Consider the following 27,958-nt stretch of genomic DNA (forward strand, 5'->3'; position numbering starts at 1 on the left):
AATCATGACCTCCTAAACCATGATTATACACACAATAAACATACACAACGCTGGATCACATACAGAAACCATACTGACTGAGTCCTTATACACCAAATCATGACCTCCTAAACCATGATTATACACACACAATAAAAATACACAACGCTGGATCACATACAGTGACCATACTGACTGAGTCCTTATATACCAAATCATGACCTCCTAAACCATAATTATACACACACAATAAACATACACAACGCTGGATCACATACAGTGACCATACTGACTGAGTCCTTATATACCAAATCATGACCTCCTAAACCATATTATACACACAATAAACATACACAACGCTGATCACATACAGAACCATACTGACTGAGTCCTTATAACCAAATCATGACCTCTAAACCATGTTTACACACAATAAATACAAAGCTGGATAATACAGTGACATACTGACTGAGTCCTTATATACCAATGACTCCTAAACCTGATTATACAAAATAGTGTTGTCAAAAGTACCGGTACTTCGGGTCCAAGTCGGTACCTAAAAATAAAAAAGTTGTCGGTACCTAATTTTCATAAGACCCGGTACCACCGACGTACCGGGTCAACCGGGTACTGATGCTCTGTCTGACAGGTTGTCAGTCGGAAACTTTTTATAGACGCAATAAGACGTGATGAGCGGATAAGCGCGGCTCCGATCCACAAGAGATGCGCACAGAAATACTTCAGATTAAAGTCATATCACGAAGAAAACGAACAGAGTTTTGTGGTGAAACGAGGAAGCTCCGGATTTAAGTTAACAAGTCAAGCGGTAAGTTTCAAATTCTGTTCGCGTTTGCATTATGAATGTTGTAGCATATGTTAAGTTAAAGGTTACGTTAAAACAAACGTCCCTGTTTGCGTGTTAATTTGTTAGCGCCAATGCTAATCCAGTCAAGTGTCCTTATTAACCATTTAATGCTTTTATAACTGTAATGGGGTAAAATAAGTGGGAGGACAGGATGGGGTTTACAGTACCTTATTTTATTAGGCCTATCTGAAATCTATGTGCTAGAAAACTACATACTAACTGTATGACTAGCAATGTGTATGTCTTGGATAGATAACTCTATTAGGTTTAAAAAACCACATTTAAACTAAATAAAAATCTATCTGTTGCATTTATTATTTTAATATACAGTTACCTTAATGTAAGTAATCTTGTGTAAATGCAGTATAAAAACTGAGGTTTGTTTTAATATTGCATATGCATGTTTGTTCAGTCAGTTGACTTACTGAAGTTTATTCTATTTGTCTTCTACAGCAGCAGACTGAGGAGGATGTTCATCAGCATAAAGACCCCAGTGAGCACACAACAGTTTCAGCAACAATTAACTTATACTTCATGTATACAAAATGGCATTGCTTTTTATACATTTATATTAACAATGAGCTTATTAATAAAATTGTGTTTCAATTAGCATGTACTGGTGTTTGCTTTGGTACCGAAATTGGTACCGAGAACCGTGGAATTTTACTGGTATTGGTACCGACTACTGAAATTTTGGTACCGTGACAACACTAACACACAATAAACATACACAACGCTGGATCACATACAGAAACCATACTGACTGAGTCCTTATACACCAAATCATGACCTCCTAAACCATGATTATACACACACAATAAAAATACACAACGCTGGATCACATACAGTGACCATACTGACTGAGTCCTTATATACCAAATCATGACCTCCTAAACCATAATTATACACACACAATAAACATACACAACGCTGGATCACATACAGTGACCATACTGACTGAGTCCTTATATACCAAATCATGACCTCCTAAACCATGATTATACACACAATAAACATACACAACGCTGGATCACATACAGAAACCATACTGACTGAGTCCTTATACACCAAATCATGACCTCCTAAACCATGATTATACACACACAATAAAAATACACAACGCTGGATCACATACAGTGACCATACTGACTGAGTCCTTATATACCAAATCATGACCTCCTAAACCATAATTATACACACACAATAAACATACACAACGCTGGATCACATACAGTGACCAACTGAGAATTTCACTTCAGATCAAGATTCAGAAGACAAATGTATTCACAAACCTCTTTAAGATGTGCATGAGTAGACTCAAGGTGATTCTGTTCAGTAGTCATGATAAGGGCTGATGAAGAGACTGAAAAACAGAAACAAAGTCATAAGAATCTAGTTTTTTGCTACACAACCACAGTTTAAGAAACAGGTCAGATTATTATTAAATATAAATGATACAATCATTCAACATTACAGTGAAAGATTCATTCAAAAAATGCAGATAATCACAAGTATTCATTATATCGATTGTATTTCATAACACATAAATGCTGATGCGAACTGTTGTGATTCTTAAGAATCCTGATGACTTTTGGACAAAGCTAAAATCAAGACTAGAAAAATCTTATGTTTTTTAAAGGGGTATATGACACGGCTAAAACTAATATTATGGTTTGTTTTAGATGTAATGAATGTGTATACAATTTAAGGTTCAAAAACGCTGTATTTTCCACATACCGTGCATGTTTGTATCTCCTCTTTGCCCCGCCTCTCTGAAACGCGCTGATTTTTTACAAAGCTCATGGCTCTGAAAAGCGAGGTGTGCTATGATTGGCCAGTTAACCAGTGCGTAGTGATTGGTCGAATACTGCAAGCGTTTCACGGAAATGTAACGCCTCATTATTCGGAACATCATGTTCCAAGCAATTGTACTGACAGGTGATAAAATGTCATCGGTACTTCCTTATATCAATTCGAGCCCGAATCTGATACGAAAATGAAAGGATACATCAACTGCTGCACTTACAAAACTTGTTTTACCTTTTATATACGAGTTATAAAGACTATAAACAAACAACATATACATCATACAGAGTTTGTGTGAGATAGAAACAAGCTCGCATTACAGCAGGGAATGGTATAAATAACCGAGCGCTTTGGCCCTTCTTATCAACCAGTGTTACGCCACGTCTCGTCGCGACTCAACAAAGACAATAAACCCAAAATAAATACTAAATATAAAAAGACATTATAAACACACATTTGTTGCCTCTAGTGGGAACATTATTACTGATTATTAGGACTTATGTTGTCTTTTTTCACGTTGCGCGCGTGTCTGCATTTGCAGATCACAAACACAGACAAACTCAACTCGCGTTAGTCCGTAACAAAGTCTTTTACAATAAAAATTGTCATGGCTCTGCTTCATTTAGTCATGTTTTTCTTGGTCCTGTAGCAGAGTCATGACAAAGCCTTTGGTTATGTGTGGAGAGAAACATATTATTGTCCTTTGACAATAATATACGTTCTCTCCAGTGTCTCGTCTCTGTTCCCGCCATCTCGTTTCCTCGTTATCTTTCCCTGAGTGTTTAATTACCCACACCTGCCCCTTGTCGTTATCCTTTGTCTGTCTTCCCTATATAATACCCTCATGTTTCATTGTCCTGTGTCGGTCATTGCGTGTGTATGTGCTGCGTTTAGTGTCCTGATGGTCCCTGTGTTGCCAGAGTCTATTGTTGCTGTTTTATCCTGTTGTAGTAAGTGTTAGTTTAGTCTATGTCTAGTGTTGTGTTGTGTGTTTAGTTAGTTTACTCCCTTTTACTTATTATTATCCTGTTCTTGTTTACACCCCATCGTGGGTTTTTGTTTTGTCTTTTGTTTATTATTAAATCTTGTCTGTTAACCCCTTCACGCCTGCCTGCATTTGGGTTCTTCCACGCACCGCCGTGACAGAAATATACTTACAGGTTGCGAATCTGAAGCGCCAGGAAGTTTTAATGGTTGGAAGGCCCCACTTTTTAACCAAAGCTTTCGTGCAAGCCGGCCTTGATCTCTCCCAGGTTCATGAAGCAATCATCTGGAAATGGCTGCACAAACTTGAACATTCGGATTGTACTTTTCTGGAACAGTGTTGTAAATAAAATGTAACCATTCGTTTTTAGTTGTCTCATCTTTTGGCAAGGGCAAACAAAGAGCTTTCTTTTCCAACGAAACACACAGCGTCTCCGACATGGCTGCGGCGGACGATACAATGAGATTTACAAGTACGCCCACCTACTTGCGTTTAGATTTGGGCGGTCTTAAGTCAAATCATGTTACGAAGTGACGTACATTGTCGGGGTGTGGTTACACGAGGGTTTCAGGCAGGTCTGGGTTGCATTCGCTTTTAGATAGAATGCATCTTTTGTTCCGACACTTTAATTTTAGCAATTTTACGTGTCTAATACATGCATGGGCAACTTATAACACACCAAAGACACAGAAAAACACGTATTTCCGCCATATGACCCCTTTAATATAAATGATATCAATCACATACAGGAACTGTATGAGAATTTCACTTCAGATCAAGATTCAGAAGACAAATGAACTGACAAACCTCTTTAGGAAGTGCACGAGTAGACTCAAGCTGATTTTGCTCAGTAGTCAAAGATAAGAGCTGATGACGAGACTGAAAAACAGAAACAAAGTCAAAACTGTTATTGTTGATTACATTTTTCATAAGATGTTATTTATTTTATCAGCAGCAGTTTAACATTTCTGTCAAAAGGTGTCAAAGATTATACTGCAAAACTACATACTGTTAAAAATATGCTTATTTTTCAATTAAAATCCATCTACTCTACCTTCAATATATTCTGTTTATGACAAGAACGCCATGGCAAGTCATCTCCTCCATACAGTAGTCATATGTGATCTCATGATTTTCATTAATGTCCATAATGGCGAATAAACAAAGACGAGGTATGCCATCCACATCTATTTTTTTCATCTTTGCATTGGGTTTCGGGTCATCGTTAATTAGTCTCCCAAGTGATCCATCCTCCCTTGAAGCATCAATGCTACAGAGGTCATAAAAACCAACTGTTACAAAAATAAACTAATATTACAATTCAAAAGATTAAACATAATTGGTAAGAATTTAAACCTGCCTCACAGCTCTATTTTGTTATTAGGGTCAAAATGCATTTTAAGATGGGACAGTTGGCATAGTCCAAAATGAAAATGCAGTCAATATTTACTCAGCCTCATGTCGTTTTTCTGAGATTTTTAAAAACAGTTTCCGTTTCATTCTTACAATGTCAATGGATTGGAACTGACTACGCTTCAGTAGGACATAAAAGTTTCATGAAATGATAACAAAATTATTCATCCCTTATATTTTAGGGTTCTTAAGGTAAATAATTGGAATTGAACAACACAAGGATGAGTAAAAAATGACCTTTTCATTCTGGGTGACCCACTCCTTTAATAAAACAAGCTACTCACCAGTATTCATTTCCTTTGTGCATAAAAATGTAGGTGTATTCATTGGATGGTTCAACATTTTTGCTTAAGATTCCTCTATATTCTACAATAAATGACCCTTTAAAAAAAGGGCCTTTTGCAAACACACCTCGCCCTGTTTAGACAAATAAAAAAAAGTATTGTAAACAAACAGTGTAACAAACTCTGAAATTACAATTGTCTCATATTATTATACATACAATGTTTTTAAAATTAAACACATGGGATGATGGGGGGTTTCCGTACAGGGCTTAAAGGGTTACTCCGCCCAAAACGGACAAGTCTGCCATGAATTACTCACCCTCCAATCGTTCTTCAGAACACAAATGAAGATTTAGTTTTGGTGAGGTCCAAGAGCTTTCTGACTCCACCACAGACAGCAACGCAGTGTACAATCAAAGCACAGAAAGTTAGTAAAGACATCAGTAAAATAATCCATGTGACTCCAGTGGTTCAACCTTAATTTTGTTTAGCGTCAAGAATACTTTCTGTGCACAATAAAACAAAAATAATAACTTTATAAGATCTCAAATCTTCTACAGTATCATTGTGCTGCGAGACCCCTAGATCTTCTCAAAGTCTCTTGTTAAAAGTTCCAACGTCTCGGTTAAAATCTAAGGGAGGCCGTGCTTTTGCGGTGGCTACACCATGTCTCTGGAACAGCCTTCCTCCACATCGTCGCTGTCGGGCGGAAACCTCCTATGTCCAAATTTGGTCAATTTCATATTTTTTCACAAATCGATGCTATTGGTCAGTCCCCATGTGGGTCTGTTATTTTTTACAAATTATTAACCAATCTAAAGTGTTGAAAATAGCTTGAGAGCAAATCTCTTAACTCCATTGGACACTTCAACTGTCTGAGAAGTCTCGTAACTCCACCTCTTCTTCACTCCACTGGAGCCTCTCGGCATTACGTCTCCTGACTGAAAGTTTTTTAGACAATAACGAGTGAAAATAGTTAGGTTAGATACATTTGAGTAGGCCTGTTTTGTTAAAAATCGATAGCTGTAATGCTTCGGTGCAGAAGGAAGCCCGTGAGCCACGAAGGTAAGTTTGCGAGCAGATTCGGCTAATTTCCGCCTATTAGACAGCCTATAGTCAGCTCATCGTTTTTTGTATTACATCACTTATAGTTCTTAAACCTTTAAAATAGAGTTTAGGAAGATGTATGTAACCACAGTCGTTAGCTTTGGTTAACTATTGAAGCCTTTTCTCTTGTCAAGAGGCTCAACGCGACCGCCGACTTTATTTGCGTGCAGATTAATTTCCGCCTATATTAGACAGCCTGTTTAACGTTTTAGTTTGGTATTGCATCACTCATAGCTCTAACGTTTAAAATAGAGTTTAGGAAGATGTATGTAACCACAATCATTAGCTTTCATTAGCTCTTAAAGCCTCGTCTCTTGTCAAAAGGCTCAACGCGACCGCAGACTTTGATGAACACTGCTGGCAGCAGCGATGTCTGTGTCCATACCATTCTTATCAATGACAGCGTAATCTCGTATCTCCCTGCTCCCAAGTTATAAACCTTGTATCTCCGATTAAACATGGTTTTGGGGAAATGTTGTGTTAATGTTGGTACACAACAGTATATGATAGCAATATAAGGTATAATACAACTTTAAAGAGTACATTCCTCGAGATCATAAAAAATACATTTCATGAAGTGTTTAATTTTGCCGTGTTTGAATGTAAGCAATCTGCCAAGTTGTAAATCCGAAGGTGAACGAATAACAAAGTTATTAGCTTATAAAAAAGGTAATCGACTCTGAATCACGCGAACAAGCATGACCTGTCCGAATCTTTAACCACAATGTACTACGTCACTAGAAAAATCCCCGCCTACTGACTGCGAAAACTTAACTCTCTCCTCCCCAAACACTGTACTAGCTCGTTCGTGACGTGTGCATCATGTCTAGAGAAGCTGTGTTCTATGTAGTGAAACTAAGTCAGTCTTATTTTCACTACCAAAGGAAGAACTTCTGAGGAAAAAATGGTTACTATTTATTTTTCAAACGACACCAAAGGAGTATAAACCGAACGTTTTACTTTGCGCGCGTCATTTTACCGAAGATTGCTTCATCAATCTTGGCGCCTTTACTGCAGGATACATTAAACGTCTTTCCTTAAAAGATGTTGCAATACCAACTTTATTTGGACCTGTAAGCTCCACCGAATCACAACCTGTAAGTGTGACTCTTTATTTTTGTCTTTACTTAAAATTAAATTTGTGTGACGTTATCTCATGTCTGTGTTTAGCTAACGTTACCGTTATTTTTGGGGTTGTTACTGTTTGTTTACCTAACGTTAGCTATAAACTCGTTGCGCTAATGTAAGTGTTCAACCATATTAACTCGCAAAGTCTTTATTTCAAGAACTGCGTGGTGTACTATAGTTATAATAACATCTGAAGATACGAACACCGTACACTGTATGCCGTGATAACTAACTGTTACAAGAGAAGTGTCTAAAACAGTCCTTTTTCTTACTGGCATCTGTATAAGGATTAAAGAATGATTCGTCAGACTCGGGCTCGAACTGGTAAGGTAAAATCGACGCCATCTCTCTCTATACACTGTTAATATCCAACCACCTGCAAACCGTAATACAGCAGTAATGATAGGCGGTCCATTTGCGACACATGCTGAACGCGTTTGACCAATCACAGCAGACTAGACCATTTGACCAATCACAGCAGACTAGACCATCTGACCAATCACAGCAGACTACACTATCTGACCAATCAGATCAGACTACGCTGGCGGAAAGGCGGAGATTACACAGATGAATCGCGGAACGAATCATTTGAGAGTCAGTCAAGAAGTAAGGTAATAAAAACTGCTTATTATTACGAAATAATAGTATTTTTACATCATGTATGTACATAAACTTGTTGTCGGACACTCCATAAACCAAAATAAGCCCTTAAAAATATTGAGGAATGTACTCTTTAAGTATACAAAATTTGTATAAATAACTTTTTTGAACTCAAAAAACTTTTTAAGTTTAAAAATACTTTTAAATAATACTGTTTGGATTGAGACACTATTGAATATGTATAGTCTTTTCTTTTTTGTTAGCAAAATACAACTTTAATAATGAAACAATGAAAGTCTTGTATGTTTTTATCTTTTTAAAGGGGTCATATGACACGGCTAAAACAATATTATGGTTTGTTTTAGATGTAATGAATGTGTATACACGATTTAAGGTTAAAAACGCTGTATTTTCCACAACCGTGCATGTTTGTATCTCCTCTTTGCCCGCCTCTCTGAAACGCAGATTTTTAACAAAGCTCATGCTCTGAAAGCGCAGTGTAACAGTATTTAAATAAAATGTAACCATTCGTTTTTAGTTGTCTCATCTTTTGGAAGGAAAACAAAGAGCTTTCTTTTCCAACGAAACACACAGCGTCTCCCGACATGGCTGCGGGGGACGATACAATGAGATTTACAAGTACGCCCACCTTACTTGCGTTAGATTTGGGCGGTCTTAGTCAATCATACACGAATGACGTAGATTGTGGGGTGTGGTTACACGAGGCGTTTCAGGCAGGTCTGGGTGAGCATCGCTTTTAGATAGAATGCATCTTTTGTTCCGACACTTTAATTTTTGCAATTTTAGTGTCTAATACATGCATGGGCAACTTATAACACACCAAAGACACAGAAAAACACGTATTCCGCCATATGACCCCTTTAATCTATTCAGTCATTTTAAATGTGCAATATATGCAACACTTATAAAAGATTTTAGATACAATTATAATGATTGAAGATCAATCATTTATAACATTTGCATCTCTTGAAGCATGAACTCTTTGACTCAAGATGATTAAAAAGTTTATTTTTATTTTGCGCACAAAAGCATCGTTATAAACACAAGGTTGAAACTAGTTACATGGACTATTTCACTGATGTCTTATACTTTCTGCCTTTAATATGTTGTGTTTAGGGATGGTACCTAAACTCGGTATTAAACGGCCCAGGGCTAAATATGAAAGACGGAGTACTGATAAGTCTCGCCCTTATGTTCTGCCTGCTGGAGAAATTTCTGGCCTGTAGCTTTAAATTGAGACTTAGGTAATTGCGTTCTTCATTTACATAAAATAAACATGAAAATAAATCTCCCTTTCAATACAAAACGTTTTTGGGTAAGTGCAGCTATATGAACCAACCCACTTCTTTAGCCAACGCTTCCACTAAGACAATTTTTTTAATTCAGAAAATAAAGCAATAAAGCAAGTGTTAATTGCATTCATAATTTCTTTATTTTTGTTTTATCTTTATAAACAATATCAAAAGAACCGATAAGAATAGAGTACCGGACCGAAAGCAGTATGATAAGAACAGTATACTGTTAAAATCTTAATGATACCCATCCTAGTTGTGTTGCTGTCTATGGGGAGTCAGAAAGCTATCTAATCCCATCAAAACTATCTTCATTTGTGTTCTGAAAATTAATGGAGGTTTTATGGTTGTGGAACGACTTTTCATTCTTTGCCAATGTTACCCTTTAAAACTAGTCCTAGACTAAAATAAATGTTAGTTGTCTAAACTAAAAACAGACACATCTTAAAATACATTAGTGCCAATGCACACAAGTAATGTTTTTTGTAAAATATGTCCTAATTTAACTAAGGCATGGTACTGGCTTAATCTCATCCCTGTCTGGGAGACCGCCCCAAAAAGAATTATCTAATAATAATTTATTATTTGATAGTTTTACTTTTTAATGTTCACGAATTAGAAATTCATAAATGTTAGCATTCTATTTGTTTAATTTAAATCACATGAAGATATACATTCAACAGTGCACTTTCCAATGAGGATGAAAAAAACTAAGAAAAAAACAAAAATATTATATGACATTTATGATGTCATGTAATAACCATGCATGCATTCATATTTTACATAATCAATAAAACCCAGTTGTTTTGCATTTTAACTTTTTTTAAACGCTGCGTGTATAATGGAACATTAACTGAGGTTAACCTGCAATGAGATAAAACATATATTACCTTTGGTGTGACTGATAAATCTCCACGTGAGTTTTTCCACGTCTTTGCCCAGCCTCCCATGATGCTCAGCGTCTTTAAGAGGACTGAATCCTCTGCTTCGACTCCTCACCAAATTCACTATTAAAATATTATATCTGGTCAAACTTCACAGATTATAATATTAATAAAGCATATACAGTACAATATTGATATACGACAAGTAGTGTAATATGTACACCTCATTTGATTTAGCAGTGGACCAAAACAGAACTTTAACAATATTTATCTTTAAGACCATATATTATAAACTATAGTAATTCAAATCTGGCAAATGCGTGATTTATGAACTCCGCTTTCAGTTCAAGACACGTTTTAACGAAAAGCCAAATGATAAGGTTTGTATTCAAGCAGCAAGTTAACCTTACTCAGAAGTTAGCATTTTGCTTCGACACACGAGAGAACATTCATCCACATTTACAGTTTAAATGAACACAGGGTTATCAGACACGTGGCTCTTGGTAAAATATAACAACTCATTCACACGACTGAATAATTCACACGTTTAGTTCAATCGTGCTTATTAATTAACATGCTGGTTAATTTGTGCCCACGTCATAGTAATTCCGACTAATTCTCTCCTTCGTCTAGTTAAATCGAGCACACCTTGTACTAACGTCTTGTTTTAATTATGTTAAATAGTGGGCACAATTTAACTAAAACATGGCCCCGTCTTGAATTTAATAAATGTACAATATAAAATACGAAGGACTTACTTTTTTATTGCAGCTCCGCACTAACTGCTCCCAAACGCGCCAACACGCTCCATGATCTTCAATGCTAGTGACGTTTTCCCGCAATTGCATGAGATGGCGGGGAATTGTGTGTAATATGGCGCGAGTGTGTATGCATTGCAGTACCACTTCCCGCCTACAGAGGCGCTGTTCAAATTTCTCACACACAAATCATGGTTTAAAGGACCATATATGGAAAGGTCATAAAAAGCAAGGTGAATGTTATCATAGTCAAATAACAATATAAACTATTAAAGCTATTTATGCAACCATCATTCATGTATTTATATTCAATAAATATCATTTGAAGCATTTTTTAAAACAATTTAAAAGTTTAGAATTATGAGGCCATCAAAACTGGCCTCTTAAACCGAATGGTCTCAATGCTGGTATGTAAAATTGGTCACGCACACGCGCACACAAGAGTAAAAGTCAAGGGTCAAGAGCCCAACTCAAGGAAACACTGATCACCATGATGGTGACTTTTGTCAGCTGGGAACGTTCTTAAAACATAAAAAACTGGAACGTTCTTATAACAAACTTTTGTTAGCTGGGTTGTGTTTCAGGTTGTAGTTGTTGTGTTTCTTTGGGTAAATTATTTTTTTGTAGTTTTTGGTGGTCAGTTTTGCTTTATTTGTTTTGTTTTTTGACATGTGGCATAGCTTTGGCATGCCTGCGGCCCAAATCTGGCAAACAGGAGCGGACCACCCGAGGGCCGTCATTCCATGCGATATGTGGGCCAGATGAGGTGGTGTGGGGAGTAAGGTGTGGGCCGGATTTGGGCCGAAACAATTTGCTATCTGGGAGCATATTAAACTGTACATCTCTCTTTACCAGGGGTTCCCTTTAAATAAAATATGGAAAATTCTTGGTTTACTATAACTGTAAGATGAAATAAAAATAATGTACACAACATTTCCTAAATGTACCTTATTTTTGAAATTATGAAATTAGACATTGTGTTCAGACTTATTTTTTAGTTCCTTGTGTTAAGAAAATAATGGGCAAAAGAGCTTTCATGTTGAGAGCTCCAATGGATTGGAATAATCTACCTGCTGAAATTAGGTCCGTTACATCATTTAGAATGTTTAAACAAATTTTATTAGAACATTTTGTATTGGACTGTAAATAGGTTACTATTGAATTTGTCATCGTTCAAATATTAGTTTGTTTCTTGTTTATGTATAATTGAATCCATTATTTCTTATTATTGGTTATTATTATCATTAGTAATTTTTTGTTGTTGTTGTAACGTGGACTTGTGTTTGTTATATTTTGTTCTGTCATATTTTGTTATGTTTGTGTATTATGTATTGTGGGCCCCCCTCGAAAATGAGATGTTTCATCTCAAGGGGTTTATCCCAATAAATAAAATTTCAACACAAATCATTAATGTAGTCCCAACTTGAATGGATTTAGATAGATGCCTGAACATGGAAAAAAAAGGAAAACATTATAGAACAATGGTAAGTGGTTAGAACCATTGCTGCTAGACAAAACCATGTTCTGTTGAGACCTAGCGCAAGAATATGATCTAACCCTGGATCTGGGGATCTACGTAACATTTTGTCATAGTCACAGTTGGATCTTTCAACGGGATAAATAGACAACCACATCGAATCATTTATGATCAGATTAAAACATTTTATTTTTACTCATATTTTTCTATAGTTAACTTGCTGAAAACTGACAGGTGGTACAACATGATTTATATAACCATAGGCGTAATTTGCGGGTGGATGGGTGGGTCATGTCCCCACCACTTTTGGCCAAAGTCAATTTTGTCCCCACCACTTATTTTAAGAAATAAAAATACGGAGTGTCTATTTACCATGCAAGTAGCCTGCTTTATAAACAGAGGCTATTTATAGTAACTCCGCCCATCAGTTTCAGATTGGAATAGACAAAATGTAAGAAAGGCACAAAAAAATAACTGTTCCGGTGGCGTAGAGCGTAAAGCATGTGTTACCTACTTCATGTCGTCGTGGGTTCGGGTCTGCTGAACCTTTTCCCTATCACATATCAGATTGTAAAGGTATTTATTTTTAATAAAATGATGAAAATATTTGAAAATGGCTGTTCAAGTCATACATGTACCAAACATTTTGCGCTTAATTGCACTTTGATGCTATATATTCGTCCTTTTTGTTCTCGACATGCCGTTGCTATCGCTATTGCAAGATTAATTACATTTTGATACTTGATAGAAAACTCCAGTAAATGGAAAAAGTCACAACCTTGTAGTTTCATGAGTTCAAAACAAAATTTAGAAAGTTTGTTGTATATTTGTAGCCTATCAGGCAATGCCCGTAGTACTTAGTGAAAATAAGATTTTTTAAAGATATTATTTTTCCATCTGTTTCCCCTGTATACTTGAATGTTTGTCCTTATTAGCAGGGGGTTTCCAAACTCTCAATCCTTGACCCACGGACAGGTCATCTGTGTCAAACACACATTTTTAACATGGGGAAAACACACATTCGTTTCAGTAGTTTTTGTTTCATCACGAATTAATACGTTTATTTACGTACGGCAACACCATCCTTACATATAATAAACCCATATAATAAACCACAACATGCTTTAAATGATCTATTGATGAAAACATGATATAGTTTTAAAACAAATGGAAGCAGATCTGATATGTGATGTGAAAATTTAGAATAGTGAGTTGAGCGGATTCGAACCTGCTTCATGGCAGTGTGAATATTACTTGTCATGCGTCCTCCGCACTTACGTCACACCACTACACCACTGAATCCGTCGACACAGAGGCGCAGTTTTTATACTGTTCTCTAGAGGACTCACCTACATGTTTCGCGCTTGTGACGTCCATGAATATTCCCAACTAGTTCTTACAGAAACAATTTATTAAAGTATTGTTTGTGTCGTCTTTGTCCCCACCACTTTTCAAAACAAAGTTACGCCACTGTATATAACAGATACACAACAGTGAAGAATGTTTAAATCTTTAGAGCGGTATATCACTGGCAACTACAGGTCACTAGCATCATTAAACCCCGTTAAATTACCGTCTGCCTGGAGCAACAAATAAAAGATGAAGCAGACAGAATGCAAACACACAGCTGTCATCTTTAGACACCTTTAACATATTATTTTAATTGTAGGTTAGTGATAACTGACAGCTCTAAATATAATGCCTAATTAATTACAGATGACAATGTTAAACAGCAAATTGCCAGTGTTAAATTGACACTGCTGGCTGTCTATATGTGTCCTTTGTTCAAATGGTTGAGCACTTTTATCCCCTTTTACAATAATTGGGTACTGCTACACTGCTGAATCACATTGTGAAAAGACAACCTGAAGATTACCAAAACTTCTTCAGGATAACGTTGCTATCACTTACCATTTGACAATATCAAAATGCTATCATTTCGCTGTGATTTAGCTTATTTAAATTGTGCGTTCGCTCTAACAAAGCCACTAACAAATCACAATATTACAACTAGAGAAAAAACTTTAATTATTAGAATTCTAGAATCAAGAGCCCAACTCACGGAAACACTAAACACTATTAGGGTGACTTCTTATTGTTGATGTGTTCTTCAGTGATTGTGTTTGTTAACAGCAGGTGTTCATCATTAATGATCAATCATCTCTTAATGAATCACTTCATTATCTCATTAANTGTTGATGTGTTCTTCAGTGATTGTGTTTGTTAACAGCAGGTGTTCATCATTAATGATCAATCATCTCTTAATGAATCACTTCATTATCTCATTAACTTCAACACTGCTTCAGTGTTACTTTAACACCCTATAGTGTGGACACAGCGTTGTTAAAAATAGATCTTTGAACAGCCTTCCTGTTTGAGATCCATTTCTTCAGCAGCAGCTTTACGATCATGTTTTGGTGTGAAAACATTTCCATCAGGCTGGAGTCTCCATGTCAATCTTGTGTCATTCTCTATTCCGCGATCCTTCAGTTTCTGCTTTATCTGAAGAAATTGTGACACAGGAGTGTTTATCATATTCGTGAGATTTGTGTCAACTACAGTTTGTCCAGTAATGCACATCAGAGGACTGAGCACAAATAGTTTAGTACAATGATTTTCAATGCTTTTGGGGCCAGCACCCACTCTCCATTATCCAGATCCTTTACACCCTCTTTCAAAATGTATGTTAATTGTCTTTCATGAATATTGCTGGCCATTATCATTACATAATTTATAAGTAATAATTAAAACTTTATATTACAGTTGGAAATTTGATATTCAGATTATTTGGGTAGCCAATCAATCTGTTGTGTTCTGGTTGTGTTACACTCACCCACTGTAAGGTGGTCTCCATCACTGCAGCATCATTTACATTCAGACCAGATTTCACCTCCACTCTCACAATCTGCTTCTTTTGATCTGTTAAAAAATACAAGTTGTGAGGAAACAGGGCTGCACGGGTATGGCAAAAATCATCATTGTTGATTACTCCTCTTAATAATTTAATTATTGTTGATTATTAAATTGTACATGCCTCAGAAGGTTCAACTAGTACATTGAGTTTATTTACTGTATATTCACATTTCACATTTCTGTATAATAGAAAACTTAAAATACTCAAATAACACAAATGTAATTATGGGAGTTATGTTGTTCCTAAACAAATAAAATAAATCAAGACTACATTACAATTAATCATCTTCAATGTAGTCACCCTTTGTCCAAAAATGTCATTTTATCAAGCAAATTGGCCAGTGTTAAGTGAACACTGCTGGGTGTCTATATGTGTCTACACTATAGGGTGTTAAAGTAACACTGAAGCAGTGTTGAAGATAATGAGATAATGAAGTGATTAATGAAGTGATGATTGATCATTAATGAAGAACACCTGCTGTTAACAACCACAATCACTGAAGAACACATCAACAATAAGAAGTCACCCTAATAGTGTTTAGTGTTTCCTTTAGTGGGGCTCTTGACCCTTCATTTCTAGTAATTCAAGTTTTTCGCTAGTTGTAATACTGTGCTTAATGGGTGTGTTTATTGCAGCGAAAGCAAAGTAAAAAGAAGCCAAATGATGATATAGAATTAACATCAATAGTCCAAGGCTAAGACCTTAACTAAAGGAAAAACTGTTCTTGTTGATGTGTTCTTCAGTGATTGTGTTTGTTAACAGCAGGTGTTCATCATTAATGATCAATCATCTCTTAATGAATCACTTCATTATCTCATTATNTGTTGATGTGTTCTTCAGTGATTGTGTTTGTTAACAGCAGGTGTTCATCATTAATGATCAATCATCTCTTAATGAATCACTTCATTATCTCATTATCTTCAACACTGCTTCAGTGTTACTTTAACACCCTATAGTGTGGACACGTATAGTGTGGAGAAATGTAGAGAATATGTGTTAATCTGTTTAAATGCGCACAAAGAGTTAACCCCCCAAATATTTATTTTTGCAATGTTTGTTTAACTTGTAGTTTGATTGTTAATGTTTAATAATTCGGGACAAGCACACATTCATAATAAAACCTACAAAGATGTAATGAATGTCCACTAGGTGGCAACAGCAATATAGAGACTCCTGGAGTAGACCAGAGGAGAAGACGAGTTAGCTGGCGAGTGTATAGAGAGAGGCACGAGTCGGTTGTTGTGCGAGATAACGGTAACGAGCTCTCTAGAATGCTCGTGAATGTGCTGGCGGAATAAAGAACCCACCTGAATCACACGCTTGTGGTAGTCTTCTTCAAGTGTGTTACAATAGACACCCAGCAGTGTTCATTTAACACTGGCCATTCTCAGCTTAGTTGTATTTTTTCTCCACATAACAAGTTTCAAACATTCAGACATATGCATTAAGATCAAAACGTTTTCAATACGATTAAAACCATTTCAGATGATCACATCAAAACATTTTTGGTTTATAATGGGACCTTATCACATCACAAGAGAGTGTGATTGTATGATGACCATCAGAAACTAATTTTATTTACAGAAGAGTTATCCCTAAGCGGATACATATCCGTGAACTACTTTAGAATATGTTGTAAGTGACATACTTTTCCTGCAGTCATTTGGTGGCGCTATGACTGTGACATACAACAGCCAAATCCATGTTATCAGTCCCTCTGACCAAATATATGACGCGGGTGTAAATAAAGAGTGTACCAATATATAATTCATTTGCACCCACACCCCATCATCATCCCACGCCACCACACCCATGTACAATAAACAGTTAACAACAGTTAAACCTATGTACAATTGCCATATAATGGTGATAACTACACGGGACAAAATTATAAACGCAACATTTTTGTTTTTTCCCCCATTGTTCATGAGCTGAACTCAAAGATCTAAGACGCTTTCTATGTACACAAAAGGCCTATTTCTCTCAAATATTGTTCACAAATCTGTCTAAATCTGTGTTAGTGAGCACTTCTCCTTTGCCGAGATAATCCATCCACCTCACAAGTGTGGCATATCAAGATGCTGATTAGACAGCATGATTATTGCACAGGTGTGCCTTAGGCTGGCCACAATAAAAGGCCACTCTAAAATGTGCAGTTTTACATGCACTCAGTAAAGGTATAGCAGTGATACATCTAATAATACAATCGGTGGCGTAACTTTGTTTCGAAAAGTGGTGGGGACAAAGACAACAAAAACAATACTTTAATAAATTGTTTCTGTAATAACTCGTTGGGAATATTCATGGGCGTCAGAAGCGCAAAAAATGTAGGTGACTCCTTGATGTAGGCTTCAGTGGAGTAGTGCGAAAGACGCATGACAAATAATTTTGAACCTGCCGCGAAGCAGGTTCGAATCCGCCAAACTCACTATTTTTAAATTTTCACATCACATATCAGTTCTGCTTCCATTTGTTTTTAAACTATATCATGTTTTCATCACTAGATTATTTAAATCATGTTGTGCTTTATTATATGTAAGGATGGCTGCTGCAGTGCATATTTAAACTTATTCATTTGTGATAAAATAAAAACTACTGAAACGTGTTTTCCCTGTCGGTGGGTCCGGGATTGAAACGTTTGGGAACCCCCTGCTAATAAGGAAAAACATTCAAGTATACAGGGGGAAAAGATGGAAAAAAATCTTATTTTCACTTATTATACGGGCATTGCCAGATAGGCTACAAATATACAACAAACTTTCTAAATTTTGTTTTGAACTCATGAAACTACAAAGTTGTGACTTTTTCCATTTATTTGAGTTTTCTATCAAGTATCAAAATGTAATTAATCTTGCAATAGACAATAGCAACCGCATATCGAGAACAATAAGGACGAATATAGTACATGTATATAGACCATTTTCAAATATTTTCATCATTTTACTAAAATGTAAATGCCTTGACAATCTGATGTGTGATAGGGAAAAAGTTCAGCAAAGAGCAGTCCCGAACCCACTGCGACATGAAGTAAGTAACACATGCTTTACGCTCTACGCCCCTGGAGCAGTCAGTTTGCTTGTGCCTGTCTTACATTTTGTCTATTCCAATCTGAAACTGATGGGTGGAGTTAGTATAAATAGCCTCTGCTTACAAAGCAGATTATTTGCATGATAAATAGACACTCCATATTTTTATTTCTTCCAATAAGTGGTAGGGACAAAATTGGCTTTGGCAAAAAGTGGTGGTGACATGTCCCACCTGTCTCACCCGCAAATTACGCCTATGAACTAATCAATATAGCTGCAAGCAGCGACTACGGGGTCAAGCCCAACAAAGGCACAAAGAGAAATATTTGTGGACATTTCTGATTAGTTTTTATTTTTGGAAAGCAGATTTACTTTTTATCAAAATTGTATCTAATAAAATAAGTATGCATGTGCTCATTAGTATAAAAATGACTTTATCATTAAGTGCCTTAAAAGCAGTGTATGTTTTCCATGTATAATAAGTAGCTGAGAATCACACATAAAACTTACACCATGTGCAGATGAATGGAAGGGATTCTGAGCAGTCTCGATCATCTATCAGACCATCTGGATTTGCGGAACCACAAGGTCTCTACTGCAAAGTTATGTCACGTGTATCAGACATCCAGTTAATGGAGGAAGTGGAGACATTTGTTCCATCTGACCACTTCCATGAGTCTCTGAACAGACCAATCCATGCACGTTTGAATCCTTGCATCAACTGCCCCAGCAGGTCATTCTCAGCCTGAGTGTAAAGGGTGGCCAGATCTGTGTAATGCTGTCTGCAGTAGCTCTGAGCATCAGGCCATGTCCTCCAGATATCAGAGATGAAAACAAACCTGTTTTCTGCTGTCTGCTGCTCTGTATTAAGACAAGAAGGAGTTTTTTTTTTCTTCTTCACAGTATATCTTCAGCACAGATGAATCCTCAGTGCTGTGGTCTAATTGATTTTGTAAGTATTAACTCTTTCCCCACCAGCATTTTTTATGATTTTCACAAAAGTTTTATGTGTTTGGTTACTGACATTCTTCCTAATATCTTCCTTTGTGTTTAGCAGAACAAAGAAATGGTTACAGGTTTGAAACAACCTGAGAGTGAGTAAATGATGACAGAATTTTCATTTTTTGGTGAACTATCCCTTTAAACCTAATCCCAGACTAACTTAAATGTTAGAGATGTCTTGATTAAAAACAACTTACACTGAACTATCTTAAAATATATCAGTGTGATTGTTATGTCTCAAGATGCACACAGTATATTTTTAAAAACAAGTTAATTACCCTAATTTAACTAAGGCCTAGACCTGTCTTAAGATAATACCTGGCCGGGAAAACTGCCCTTCAGTGTCCTCGTTACTATTTCAGCTATGTCTTTACTAACTTTCTGCAGTTTGAATGACGGTTACATTGCTGTGTATAGGGTGAATTAGAAATTTAGTGCTCTGAAGATGTTGGTCCTAGGGTTATCTTGCGACTTCAGGGTGAGTAATTTATGACTTATGAATTTATTAATTTTTTGGTGGAGTATCCCTTTAATGACATAACACACTCAAAAGCAATTATTTAGGTAACTTTAGCTTTAGTAGCTAGCACGTTTAACAGTGTAAAGAAGTCAGAATGCATGAAATAGCATGTTACCCCTTCTTTAAAATACAAAACTCAAGAGCCCAATGTGGGAATATTTTTTAGATAAAAGTATGATTTAAATATCAATATAATCAATAAGTGTTTTCTTTCATTTGTTTCATTAAGCTGTGTGTTTTTGTCATGTGCTTTCTATTTCACTCAGTGGAAAGTTACTGTGGCAAACAAAGAAAACAGAGAAAGTTGGGGGTTGGAGTCATAAATTATCTAGATAAACACACACACATATAAAGAGTCACAAAGAAAAATAAATGTTATGAATCAATCCACTGCATATGTTCTAAGTATAATCATGAGTTGTGATGTGTTTTAATGAATCATAGGATTAAGAAACAACGCTATATAATTAAAAACATTAGATGATTGAGTGTTTTCTTTTTACTNCGCAGTGGATTGATTCATAACATTTATTTTTCTTTGTGACTCTTTATATGTGTGTGTGTTTATCTAGATAATTTATGACTCCAACCCCCAACTTTCTCTGTTTTCTTTGTTTGCCACAGTAACTTTCCACTGAGTGAAATAGAAAGCACATGACAAAAACACACAGCTTAATGAAACAAATGAAAGAAAACACTTATTGATTATATTGATATTTAAATCATACTTTTATCTAAAAAATATTCCCACATTGGGCTCTTGAGTTTTGTATTTTAAAGAAGGGGTAACATGCTATTTCATGCATTCTGACTTCTTTACACTGTTAAACGTGCTAGCTACTAAAGCTAAAGTTACCTAAATAATTGCTTTTGAGTGTGTTATGTCATTAAAGGGATACTCCACCAAAAAATTAATAAATTCATAAGTCATAAATTACTCACCCTGAAGTCGCAAGATAACCCTAGGACCAACATCTTCAGAGCACTAAATTTCTAATTCACCCTATACACAGCAATGTAACCGTCATTCAAACTGCAGAAAGTTAGTAAAGACATAGCTGAAATAGTAACGAGGACACTGAAGGGCAGTTTTCCCGGCCAGGTATTATCTTAAGACAGGTCTAGGCCTTAGTTAAATTAGGGTAATTAACTTGTTTTTAAAAATATACTGTGTGCATCTTGAGACATAACAATCACACTGATATATTTTAAGATAGTTCAGTGTAAGTTGTTTTTAATCAAGACATCTCTAACATTTAAGTTAGTCTGGGATTAGGTTTAAAGGGATAGTTCACCAAAAAATGAAAATTCTGTCATCATTTACTCACTCTCAGGTTGTTTCAAACCTGTAACCATTTCTTTGTTCTGCTAAACACAAAGGAAGATATTAGGAAGAATGTCAGTAACCAAACACATAAAACTTTTGTGAAAATCATAAAAAATGCTGGTGGGGAAAGAGTTAATACTTACAAAATCAATTAGACCACAGCACTGAGGATTCATCTGTGCTGAAGATATACTGTGAAGAAGAAAAAAAAAACTCCTTCTTGTCTTAATACAGAGCAGCAGACAGCAGAAAACAGGTTTGTGTTTATCTCTGATATCTGGAGGACATGGCCTGATGCTCAGAGCTACTGCAGACAGCATTACACAGATCTGGCCACCCTTTACACTCAGGCTGAGAATGACCTGCTGGGGCAGGTGATGCAAGGATTCAAACGTGCATGGATTGGTCTGTTCAGAGACTCATGGAAGTGGTCAGATGGAACAAATGTCTCCACTTCCTCCATTAACTGGATGTCTGATACACGTGACATAACTTTGCAGTAGAGACCTTGTGGTTCCGCAAATCCAGATGGTCTGATAGATGATCGAGACTGCTCAGAATCCCTTCCATTCATCTGCACATGGTGTAAGTTTTATGTGTGATTCTCAGCTACTTATTATACATGGAAAACATACACTGCTTTTAAGGCACTTAATGATAAAGTCATTTTTATACTAATGAGCACATGCATACTTATTTTATTAGATACAATTTTGATAAAAAGTAAATCTGCTTTCCAAAAATAAAAACTAATCAGAAATGTCCACAAATATTTCTCTTTGCGGTAAACCAAATCCCGCTCAGATCCCGCTCTGACATCAAATGTGTCTAGTAAGCCTAATTGTTTTCAGTTTATAATAAACTTCTTGAATAAATGTCTCAGTTTAAGTAGTAGGCTGAAAAAGAGCAGTTAAGGGCTCTGCATAGTCCAGGCAAATTGCGCTTTCGTTCTGCGTTTGGGGGTAAAACGAAGCTCGAAAACATTGAGAGACGGTATAGTGATGGGTCGTTCTTGAACGATTCTTTAATGTGACTCGGGAAGAACGAGTCGAATCGGGGAGTGATTCGTCCAGTCGCGAATGCGCATTGGGCAACATTCTATGGGTTCTGTGACAAAAGAACGAACAACTCAAACCCGAAGACTCGAGAGGTGAACTAATCAATTCTCTTTCCGGCTCAGACTGCATTGGTAAAGCGTACAGGGCTGTCATGTGATGAACGAACGACTCAAACCCGAAGACTCGAGAGGTGAACTAATCAATTCTCTTTCCGGCTCAGACTGCATTGGTAAAGCATATGGGGCTGTCACGTGATGAACGAACGACTCAAACACGAAGACTCGGGAGGTGAACTAATCAATTCTCTTTCTGGCTCTGACTGCATTGGTTTAGCTTACGAAGCTGTCACGTGATGAACGAACGACTCAAACCTGAAGACTTGTCAGATAAGAGGTGTGGTGAGCTAATCATAGACTAAAGACCCAGGTAAACAATGAATTAATCTTTTCTGTTTCTTATAGCATTATAGTTTTGTATTGTTTGTAATGTGATCAACATTTGCATAAGTAGTAGATGTGTTAGGAAAGTAACATGTAACATTTTAATTATATTTTGCTAAAATGAACGATATGACTCGAAAAAAGATTAGTTCATTTTGCTGAACGAGACTCAAAGGTCCGAGTCAGTAAAATGATCCAAACTTCCCATCACTAAACTCGTTGGCCGGTAAACACCCTCGAGCCACCATTGGTCCATGGCCATTACGTAATAGGTGGGTGTGTTACGTAGCGCCGCCTGGTCTGTGGGAAATAACGCGTCATTTTATTTATTTGCATACGTCATGTAAACTCCCCCTCCATTTTGCTGAACGAGACTCAAAGGTCCGAGTCAGTAAAATGATCCGAACTTCCCATCACTAGTTTTCGAACAATCCAACACCCCTTTGTTTCTGGAGGCGGAGTTTACATGACGTATGCAAATAAAATGACGCGTTATTTCCCACAGACCAGGCGGCACTACATCCCACAGACCAGGCGGCACTACAACGTTTCTGCTCTGGTCTCCTGCTCTCATCATCTTTGCCTCCCCAGTTCCCGCTGGCGTCCCGGACGACTTCCACCCGATTCTCGCTGCAACAGCACGCCTCCCTCACGACGAGCACCCCGGGTCGAGAGTGGTCTTCGACAGCCGTAGACAGATCAGCCTGTTCCTGTGGACTCTCACTCGCACTCACGAGGATTGGAGCACTCATAGACTGGTTCTCGCATTGCTGCTTCCTGTTTTGCTCGTCAATAAAACTTTGTTAACCCCGCACTTGGGTCTTTCTCCTGTGTCTGCCATGACAAAAGGAGAGAGAGAAGCACAGGTCAAATATAACAGACTATAAATTCCTATATGCAATATTAATTAAGTAAAACTTTAAAATTCTAAAGCAGCCCCCCGGCCAGGCAGTGCAAAAAACAGTATGCAAACGGTGGTGAGGAACCCAAAACTCTAATGGAGAAAAAAAACCTCAGGAGAACCCAGGCCCAACCAGGGGATTCCAGTTCCCCTCTGGCAAAAGCTGCTGCCTCTGCACAAGCTCAACAGTGCTTGCACAACAAGGCTAAATAAAAATAAATAAACTTACTAATAAGGTCAATTATAGTTTTAAGATTATCATTAATAATCTAATAGCATTTGAAATTTTGTGGTGAAGACGTGTCAGGTAACCGCGTCGTTCTTTATCCAGCTCTATCATCTCAGCTCTTGTCAGGTCGCCGCTTTCCATTCTCCGCTCTACCATCAGGTCTGGCCATGAACTGCATCCTGCTCGCTGTGGTAACCCTGGAACAATGAGACAAGACTGGCTGAGAGTAGAGTACTGTTCTGCACTCTTTGATGCAACAAGTACATCAGTTGTGTTTTTGGTTCCGGTTGATCTAACTAATGCAGCCTAAACCCTCAGAAGATTTATATTATGGAAGAGTAGTGTATGCAAGATTAAAAAGATGCGTCTTTAGTCTAGATTTAAACTGACAGAGTGTGTCTGCCTCCCGGACAGTGCAGGGAAGACTATTCCAAAGTTTAGGCGCTAGATAGGAAAAGGATCTACCACCTGCACTTGATTTTGAAATTCTAGGTATTACCAACTGACAGGACGCCTGAGAGCGTAATGCACGTGAAGGACTGTAATACAAAAGGAGTTCATTCAAGTACTGAGGAGCTAAACCGTGTTGGGCTTTATAGGTAATAAGCAAGATTTTAAAGTTAACGCGATGCTTTATAGGTAACCAGTGCAAGGTTGACAGAACCGGGCTAATATGTTCATACTTTTTTGTACGTGTAAGAACTCGAGCTGCCGCATTTTGGACCAGTTGGAGTTTTTGTAATAAGCCTGCACGGGAACCACCTAACAGTGCATTACAGTAGTCTAGTCATGATGTCATGAATGCATGAATTAACTTCTCTGCATCTGACATTGACAGCATATGTGACGTAGTTTAGATATAACGATAAAACATATTGTCAGACAGTTTCTGGCAGATATTGTTTGAGTATTGGTGATCGCAGCGCGGCTTTTATATCTGAATTAAAGAATGTAGTGGTCGGAAAGCGTTGTGTTTATGGCGGGATATTGTACTGTATATGTAAGGCTTAGAAGTCTTAAGCAAGCTGGCAAAATATATGCTTTACATCCTAGACACACAGCGCAAACTTGTGATTTACAAACTAATGTAAGAATGAGATGTGAAGAAATGTGAGATTGTTAGCACCTTTCTAGGGGTGTTTCAATGATTTATCTTTTTGAATGTAGCAGAACAGAGGCCTATGTGAGGTTTTGGTAGAACAAATTCTTCTAGGATGAATGATATCTTGTGTTATTGAGAAGCGAAGATGTGCACGGCCTTGGAGCTGTGGATAAGACTGAAACATAGCATGGGGAAATGTAAAATGAGACTTGGTTGGTGGAGAAAAGAGCAGTAGGGGTATAAAAATGGAATGCAGATAACAGAGAGTGTTGCACTCTCTGCAGACTGATGATTGTCACTCTGTTTTGAGTTGATCCTGCTTGCAAGCAAATAAATATTTTCAAAGACAAATCTTGATGAGAAATGTTAATGTAATGGCTTTAAAGGTGCGGTTTCTGTTCCAGTTGTGGGAGGAGCTTCACCTACATCAGTTTAAGTAAACATTATAATATATAAAAAACAAGGAGGAAATAGAATTCGATGGTGAAATTTATAGCTGACAAATTGCATTCCCAATGATGAGAAATATTATTGTAACATTTGTTATGCTAAAGTGGCTGTGACACTAACCCTAAGTGTCAAAAACATGCACCCTGCCATTTTGATTGACAATTGAAATATGCAATGTTTTTCCTCAATGGAAAGGAACCGCCAGTAGGTGGAGGCAAGATCATATAAGTCAGTTACTGATCCATTCAGTCAACTGATTCATTCAAAGCGACTCATTCGTTCAGAATCGTATTTGTATGCTATACTACTCTTTTATCTTCACCATACCCACAAATAACCATTTTACAATGTATTTAAATTCATCCTTATTTAATTTAAACTAATTTTATATTGCTTTTCAACATTTTGCGTTGTTCTACAAAATGCATTTGAAAACAAACTGAACAGACCAAAGAATGGCTAGAAGTCATACAAAACAGGAAATTTGAAAATATTAAAAATTCATGGTATGAGAATATCTGGTATTTTCAACAAATAATTAAAAAATACCAGTGGAACGTGCATGCGTTTGTGTACACTGTTTGTGAGCTATGAGGAACAACTCTGATAGGAGGAAACATAGGGGAACAGACTTCGACAAAACACCGGACCGGAGGCTCGGAGCGGGCGTAAGGAAGACCGATTTTTTTTTAAATATAACATCCACATAGCAATAGAAACAAGAAAAATCAGATTATATATCATGCTAGGCGTATACAAACAATAAGTAAGACCGATTACACATGTGATTTAGTTCGCAATTACGTTCGCAGTGTGACGACAAGACATTAACGGAGCCGTTTTTGGGGTTGTATTAAGGATAAGATTAGGCACAAATGTGTGCATATTGTGAGTGAGTTGAATGGTGACCGAGTAGATTCACTTGTCTAAGAAAATGTGGCTTTCAACGTCTGTTTATAGGTTGTGGTAGGTCAATAAAAATAAAACTTATAATATCTCATATCTCACCATGTTTTATGTCGAAAACCAACAAAAGTAGGAGCACTATGCACTTTTTGCATAAACATTGAAATAAAAACATTAAAAATGATGACCGGATTTTAAACTAACAAAAATACTCATAACATCTTATGTTCAAATAAAGTTTTGACCAACAAAATATTTCATTCAAGGATAAACCTTAAATTTCAGCCTTTAAATCGTATATAAAAGGACGAGTTCGAATGATAAATCTCTTCAGACAGTCGAAAAAGCATTTCACTGCATGTCGTACTATGTATGGTTTTGTATGTGATATATAATAAACTTTGAACTTGAAAATGATATTTTATGTGCTCCATAACAGTTCTACATTCACACAAAATGAAACTGAATCTGCGTCGCGTTGAGCCTGCGTGGGACACTTACAAACTTTGCTTTTTTAGGAGGATCTATTGACAAAAATGCAATATAATATACAAAACTATTTCTTCAGAGGTGTATAAAGACCTTACGTAATGAACCGTTATGTTTGTAATACCTTAGAATAAGCGGTTTATTTCTACAAACAGAGCGGCCCTACATACATTGAATTCGCCGCCATGTTTTGTACAGCAGCCCTAAACAGACAAACAACTCTACAACGTCCTAACGCGTCTCTGCTGGAAAGTCTTTATAATATTAACACAGGTCCTAGCTCCTGCCTGACTTTTATCCTTCTTTTTATACTTAAAATCCACAGAACGTTTATTTTATGTAATACATAAGACATCGCTCTTTCTACACTCTTTCTAATGCCCGCAAAATCTCTTCCCTGCGTCAACGTGAGAACGACATCTTTTTGTACTGTTGTGGCCACCGTAGTGTTTGGACTGAGCGATTCTTTGCAAATATATAATACAACGCTAGTGGCCGCTGTTAATCAAAAACTGCGCCTTTAACGCTGAGCAGCATTTACTGCAGTTTTTTCATAATCAAATATAGGTTTACTGATAATAAAAACACTAAAGGAAATAATTAAAATGTCCTGTCAAAACAAATCATTTATTTTAATTGGAGGGGATGGGGACACCTGTCTATATCAGCTCCGTCTGAATCAGTACGTCTTGGTGAGCTACCTCCAATTAGGCCACAAGCTATTGGTAGCCTGCGAGCGACGTGTTGGAGACCCCTGCGTTAGCATATGATGGCGAAGGGAGCTAATGGCTGGAATACACTACAAGACTTTTAAAATCTGAACAGATTTTTTAAAACTAGACATACACTTGCAGATTTCTTGAAAGTTTCAGATAGAAACACACTAACTGATCAAATCTGCAGACTGGCACAGACTTTCTGCAACAAGTCCAGACTGAAAATCTTGGCAAAAGTCTTGTAGTGTATTTTAGCCTTAAGTCAGTCACGGGCTAAAT

The 27,958-nt window shown here is 36.9% G+C and overlaps 1 long non-coding RNA gene across 2 annotated transcripts; it reads right to left on the reverse strand.

Moving 5' to 3' along the window:
- Positions 1 to 4,836: 4,836 nt before the first annotated feature.
- On the reverse strand, positions 4,837 to 11,515 carry LOC130551185 (uncharacterized). 2 transcript variants are annotated; one of them, XR_008962553.1, is made up of 4 exons: positions 11,123 to 11,515; positions 10,371 to 10,487; positions 5,333 to 5,465; positions 4,837 to 4,905 (listed from the first exon to the last, which is right to left on the reverse strand). It is a non-coding gene; the product is annotated as an uncharacterized LOC130551185 (long non-coding RNA). The 2 variants fall into 2 exon arrangements; XR_008962552.1 differs by having other exon boundaries at positions 4,837 to 4,927.
- Positions 11,516 to 27,958: the final 16,443 nt, after the last annotated feature.

This window comes from Triplophysa rosa, unplaced genomic scaffold, assembly GCF_024868665.1.
Source record: "Triplophysa rosa unplaced genomic scaffold, Trosa_1v2 scaffold76_ERROPOS2527954, whole genome shotgun sequence".
In the NCBI taxonomy this organism is placed as follows: Eukaryota; Metazoa; Chordata; class Actinopteri; order Cypriniformes; family Nemacheilidae; genus Triplophysa; species Triplophysa rosa.